The sequence below is a fragment of the Glandiceps talaboti genome, chromosome 21, assembly GCF_964340395.1.
Source record: "Glandiceps talaboti chromosome 21, keGlaTala1.1, whole genome shotgun sequence".
NCBI classification, from domain to species: domain Eukaryota; kingdom Metazoa; phylum Hemichordata; class Enteropneusta; family Spengelidae; genus Glandiceps; species Glandiceps talaboti.
Genome location: NC_135569.1, coordinates 733,728 through 741,170, shown reverse-complemented (window position 1 = coordinate 741,170; position 7,443 = coordinate 733,728).

Sequence of the window (7,443 nt, the reverse complement as noted above, 5' to 3'; positions counted from 1 at the left end):
CATCGTACAGAGACAAAACGGAAATGACTAGAGTAGCAGTAAAAAACCTTATCACCACCGGGAAGGGGGGGGGGGGCACACGCGCACTTAATGCAAATGATGATATATGGACGTACCGTCCTTTGTGGTGTGGTATTTTTGCAGGTGTGGTGGCCTGAAATTAAACCATTCACCAATCTTTATAATTTCGAGGGCTTTAACGATTGCCTCCTAAGCCTCCTCCGTCGTAACGTTTGAATAACTTTATGACATTTCGCGTCCGTCGTCAAATCACGATTTAGTTATATTCACAATACAAAAACTTTTTAAATCTTAGACTGGTTTCAAACCTTGGATGTTTTTTTTAAATTTCAATGCTAAATGTATACTTCTTCATATTACAATAATTTGAATTATTTCCCGATACCAATTTGTTTCTATTTAGTTGATGATCTAACGTGGGTATGGGTAACTGCGATGGTTGTTGGCATTGTTATCGCATTACTGTTATGCTGTTGTTGCTGTGTTGCCTGTATAGCTCGAAGAAGACGACGTAAAGAGTAAGTTAGCTATAGTCACATACTACCAAACAAGAAAGACTACAGAGTGTCAATGTTTTACATCTCACACAACCTTACAGGGATTTTTGTTACGAATTGCATAAAAAATACAGGCACTGATAGCACGCAGGCACGTGGCGCACGCACGCACGCACGCACGCACGAGATGTTAGATTACCAGACACATACACAGTAAAAGCTATCAAATATTACCATTTAAAACAGACTACAGAAAATATTCATTTTCCAACCATCACAACTTGGAATAATCTACCAACAGATATTGTAACTAGCTGTAGGATCACTTGTAGACTATGCTGGCCCCGACAGTGTAAGTGGACTAAGTATGTCGCGTCGCTCCGCCCTCAACGGCATGCGCCATGGGTTGATTGACGTGTGAGGGCGCCCCATCGCAGCGTACCTTAAAGACTAGATCACTTGATACTTTCAAGCCCCAAGTGGGATCACACCTGAATATCTAAATATAAATATACTACCTTTCTACTATTTATTGACTAGTTATTTGTCTTTTTATTAATTCGTTTACACTTGCTGATTTTCATTTTCACTTTCTGTTGTGCAGGCACTTTATCTTTAAAATGTTGACGATGACCAATAGAAATATAAAGAGATGTTTTTAAAGTCTTTTTATATTATTATATGTACTGGAAGTGGTTTGTAAACTTTTCTGACGACAAAACTATGCACGTTGAAGTCTGAAATACCAAACATTTATGATGAATTATGAATGTTTAGAATAATGAAACTGAGACAACAATTTACAATATTAATTTGTGTGTATTTCTTACTTTCGTTAGCAGGAAAGTTGAATATGTTTATGATGATTACCATACCGATGACCAAATATGGTATAGAGATTTTGATTATGCAGATGAGTACAGTGACAGCGAGAGTATTGGAAATTTCCCGGATGTAGATTCACTGGCTTGGGACAGGGCCGAGGTGGAAGACATTGAGATGTATCGTGATAATTTTGCATATGGTAAAACATCTGATGATAATTTCCAGTTCCGATGGGACTACCAACTTAATGAGTTTGATAGTGAAAGATTTAGAATCCAAAGACCACATGTTGATATCAACCATTATCCATCAACTCCAGACATTGGAGAAGTAAGTTATACACTCAAGATTCATCATTATTTGCTTAACACATTTCTGTTGCTAAGCGACAGCAATTTGAAGTGCCCTCAACAACAAATTGTTCACTTTTTAGGAAAGGTGTCTACAAAGGTGACAGGAAAGGTGGAACCAAAACAATTTTCTTTCTAGGCCTTATTAGACACAAGTCCATAACATTTGTTTCACCTGGCCTAATATAGACTCTATGTTGAATTCTTTCCTGTCATTGCTAACTTTTAACAACACAGTCTGCACCACGGAAAGAGAGGTATTTTGTTGTTACTTTGGTTAAAGAACAAAGTGAAAAGATCTAAGATTTTGACAATTTATCCATCATTACTGTATTTCTTGTATTTTTCATGTTTTCAACTACAAACTGTTTTTTTCTTCCCTCAGAGACTTGAAGAATGAAATATAACAATATCACATCACAGGCTTATTCCATTTACCTTCAAAAAAGATGTCAAAGTTATTATGCATAACCATGGAACCAAGTCAGTCAACATAGAAGCTGCTTAGTATACCTTTCACAAGCCAAGTTGAATGATCTTGAATTCAGAAAATCAGAAAATAGTGACATATTACCCTAATAGTTCAACAGTATAATAATACATATCATTGGGTCTGAGGTGGTATGTCAAAACATTCAAAATTACAATTTCCCCCAATTTTTTCATAAATGCTTGCAAAGGTACAAGTATATTATTACCCACTATCTTTCTTTATTCAGCCTGAAAATACTCATGACCTAAAGGTTTTGTCATGTGACATGTTGAGTCTTTCGAATCACATTATTTTTATTTCTTTATTTCAGGCCATCAAAATATTCCATAGAAAATAGGAAATATACATATACAAAAAATAGAATACTTAGATGTTACTCATCAAAATTTTTCTTCATTCAGCTAAGGAAAATATAAGTGACCTAAGGGGTCTTTGTCACTATGAGTAGCAACAACACCCTTAGGTCACAAGTATTGTCTGGCTGAACGAAGAAAAATATTAGAGAATAACATATTTATACCTGCACCAGTAATATCAAAGAAAAATCAGGGAAAGCAATTTTGTTCATTTTGACTCATATTTCGAACACAGCAGAACCAGTGACGTAGACACGTGTTGTCATGACATACAATGACCGGGGTATATATTCCATATTTTTGGCTCATGCATGGTATAATACACGTGTACTTTCCTTTGGTGACTAAATATTTTTAAAAAATCAAAGCATTCATATTTAATTTTAATAATTGTGAGCATTATAATTATCAGTATCATACATACTATATTTATAATCTTTGAATATATATTCAGGAGTAATTTACATTATGCAAATATATTTACATATTGAATAATTCATTTCATAAGCAGAAATAAATCATAAAATTACCATTCAAGAATTTTCTACAAAATCTATTACATTTTCATAAAAGTATTCTAGTTTTTAAAAAATGCTTAAAATCAAATTAATAAACAATATTCACACTGAATAAAACATTTCTAACCCTTTGCAAGTTAGTATTCACTGAGTCTGTTTGATATAACTATTCGCATGATACACTTTAAGATGGCATGATTGAAGGAAAAGCTTTTGTTAAAGTGAAATTAACTAATTTGCCAACATGCAGACATTAAATACAGATATCAAAGCATTGACGCCTACATCTAGATTCAACATGTATTTTATAAGGATTAAAATATTCATTAAAATATTCTGTTACTAATGTTCTTACAGCATTTATGAATTCCCTCTAGTAAATTTGTGTACATTGCAAAAACAGAACGCATTTACAATTTTCTAATAAAAGACGACAACTTCATTTTGCAACAAATTACTGTTGTATAAATTCATTCTGCAAACTGCCTGGAAGTTGTACAAAATATTTTGCCATTTTGTAGAGAGTTTATCGAAAGCATTAATAAATTTAGATTTCACTGGGGAAGACTTCCAGAGACACAGAGTAGCCTGGACACATTAATTTATGTATATAACACTGGAAAAAATTTACCTCTTTTTCCATTTCTTCTAAGATTCAATTTATAAAATATTAATCCTTTAAATCAAAACGTATCAAATGACAAAATATTATTTTGTGTTGCAACAACAAATAAAGCATTTTTTGTGTGTGAATGTTCTCCAGTGTAAATACTGAGATGGCAGTACTAATCAGGAAATATACCATAGAATGGATTTCTTTTGTGAAATAAATATATTGATTTTCGCAGTTTCTGATTGTGGTCGATTATTTTTATTCAAACTATTAAGTATTTCATTCTTAGACTAAGTAACTGCAACATTTCTTTCTGCAAGTTTTATTCTTATTTTCAAATTCAAGGAAATTTCCACTCAGACTTATGAAATGTATGCCTTTATATAATTTAACGAAAATTATCATTTATTGTTGAAATGTAGAAATGTAGTTTCTATCCTACTTCAATTCTAGATTGTTAAACAATACGATTATGAAATGTAAGTAGCACAAACATGTATACACACACACACACACACACACACACACACACACATACACACACACACACACACACACACACACACACACACACACACACTTACTTATGTTACTGTACCTATTGTAGATAAAATCAACCTCTGTACAATGTCTCATTATTGATACTTGAACAATTTTCAGTGAATATATTGTTGGTTGTCTGATCAACAAAATAATACTCCATTTACAGTTAGTACAACTTTAATACTTCTGATGCAACTAATGTGAGAACCTGGGATAGAATCAGAGACCTTTAAACAGTAGATGTTTATGGTAGATGGCGCTGTTCAGTTAATAAGTTGTTAGGTCACCAAAGGGTCAAAGCCAACCAGCTGGACGATAGTAATACACATCAATAGTAGACCTAACATCCAACTCAGTCTGGCAAAACAACCTGAAATAAATGATAATAAATTATAGTGAAATAATATTAGGAATATCCAGGATTATGGCATGAAAGTCATGTATTCAAATATTTTACCTTTGGAATGAAATGTCCACAATAACTCTCTTCAAACAGAAATAGACTCAATATGACAACCTGATAATCGTTCAGAAGAGTAACTCACCAACACATCTCATATCACCCGCATCACCACCTAGCACCAGGCAGTAGTCATTTGTTGTGATGTCATCATTGAAAATAGCGCCACCATCTGTCACAGAATGATAATGTTATTAGTCATACGATCAAGTGTGTAAGGTTAATCTCCCCGCAATCACATATCATCTCATTTACATAACCCTTAATTTACTTGTAACATTCTTTGATGTTTTTGGAAATTACAGTGACATTATTTAGAGCACCTTGGTTGATGGATTAATTTAGAATATTACGCTTTCTAAAAAATCTTGACAAATTACACAAAGTTTGCAATTTATAGCTTGAACTTCTAAATGCTATGAAGAAAATGCAGCAGACATACAAGGATTATGCCTCATTTTCAAATCAAACATCACTTCTATTGTTTGTTTGTTTGTTTGTTTGTGCAATCATTAAATATCTACTGAAAACCTCTAGTAAGGCCTAGGAAAAAGACGTGAAAGATGGTAATTGATTTAAATACAAATTTACTGTAATGATGTTCTAGAAAAAAACTTCTGTGCAAAGAATCTCCCCATCACAATCTAACAAATTCATACCTATAATAACTCTAACACACAAATGTCTGTAATTGTCGCAGTCTTCTTGTGGGCCTGTTATATTCACTTTCAATCCACTCAATGTCTCACTCTCCCACGGTGCAATTGACAAAGTGGCATTATCTACTACAACACTGCCCTCTACAGTAGAATGTTGACCAGCCTCATTAGGATCATCAATATGATCAGAGAAATAAAACTGGAATGATACGTCTTCGCTGACAACGAGATTGAGTTGAGCGCCACCATAGTTGAACAGAGTTAGGTCAAATACAATTTCACAGTTGTAGTTTGGGCTGTATACTCGCTTCTCAGGGAATGTTATATTATATGATTGGACACCTGGATCTGCAAAGAACAAAATTTGAGAAATTTTGGCAAAGAAAACAATAAGCTACGGTAACAGAAAATTATGGTTAAAGATGAAACAGAAAATTATGGTTGAAGATTGGTCTTTTTTCAAGTATATTTGTGGAATACTGTGATGCACAAAAAAGCAAATGTGAAAGTTTGTCATGAAAATGCACAAATTAATACAAGCACTCATATCAGTGACATTACCTGCAGGGCAATTAGTTTGTCCGGCATAGCTGACGACACCAGCAACGAATTTCAAACAAAAATAGTCGTTGTCCGGATTGTCATCGGTGTATGTGTTAGAGACCTCGTCCTTTACCACAGCAACACAAAGATGACTGTACGTTGAGCACATATCACTCATATACTCGATAGATTTACTATCCCATGTTGTAAATGTAACCTGGGCACCTACAACAAATTCTGTTTTAAAATAGTCAATATTTGATCCTCCAACTGCAAAATGTTCTTGTAATATCGGATTGACCAAGTGTTCTCCTTCGGACAGGTACAATTTCAAGTTGAAGTTGTTGTCTGAGTGGGCTGCAAGATCTTCGGGTCCTTGGTTGCTAACAGCAACTAACATGTATACATAATTGGTTGTCGTGTCAGTTATAACTGATGGAGTAGCATATATGCTGTAACTTTCCAGTTGAAGATCTGTGTAGATAATACAATGAGAATGCAAACTTCAACTGATGCCACTAAACAATGGCAGAATTAAGAAGAGAAGGAAATTGATTAATTGGTGAATGAATGTGTACAGTATGTATGTATGTATGTATGTATGTATGTATGTACGTATGTATGTATGTATGTATGTATGTGTGTGTGTGTGTGTGTGTGTATGTATGTATGTATGTATGTATGTATGTATGTATGTATGTATGTATGTATGTATGTATGTATGTATGTATGTGTGTGTATATGTATGTATGTATGTATGTATGTATGTATGTATGTATGTATGTATGTATGTATGTATGTGTGTGTATATGTATGTATGTATGTATGTATGTATGTATGTATGTATGTATGTATATGTATGTATGTATGTGTGTTTGTGTGTGTGTGTGTGTGTGTGTGTGTGTGTGCTGATTACATACAGACGTACCTGATTTGCTTCCTTCAACTTGGTACTTGAAGCCAATACAAGCCAATAGCACAAACAGAAAATAATGTACCAGATAATGTCTCTGCAAAAAACAAAGAAAAACATGACATGAGTGAATCATGTTAATATTCCGATAATTCATCTCAAGTTGTCCAATTGCAAAGATTGTCAGCTACTGTTAAAATGAGATTTAAAAAATAAGTTTTCTTATAAATGATATAGGCCTAGAACATTAAATATTTAAAACACATATTAACAAAGCTTCTAAAGGTGTTAAAAATTGTTGCTATTCTACATCAGCCCTCGACAATATGATGACTTCTATCCAAGGTGTCCATTCTTACAGAATAAATTAAGACTAGCTCTTGTAATTGTGTAAAAACAATTCTGATTGGTTCTTACCAATTAAGAACAATTCTGATTGGTTCTTACCGATTAAGAACAATTCTGATTGGTTCTTACCGATTAAGAACAAGAGAAATTCAAATGAAAGTTCAATGATAAATAATAAACACTGGAAAATCTCAATGACAAATCCAGTTCATCAGAATTTCTGTTAGCCTTTTTTTTTAATTTGGGTGTATTATTTTGTGTTTATATTCTTCCAACAAATTTATCAAAAAAGTAACATACCAAA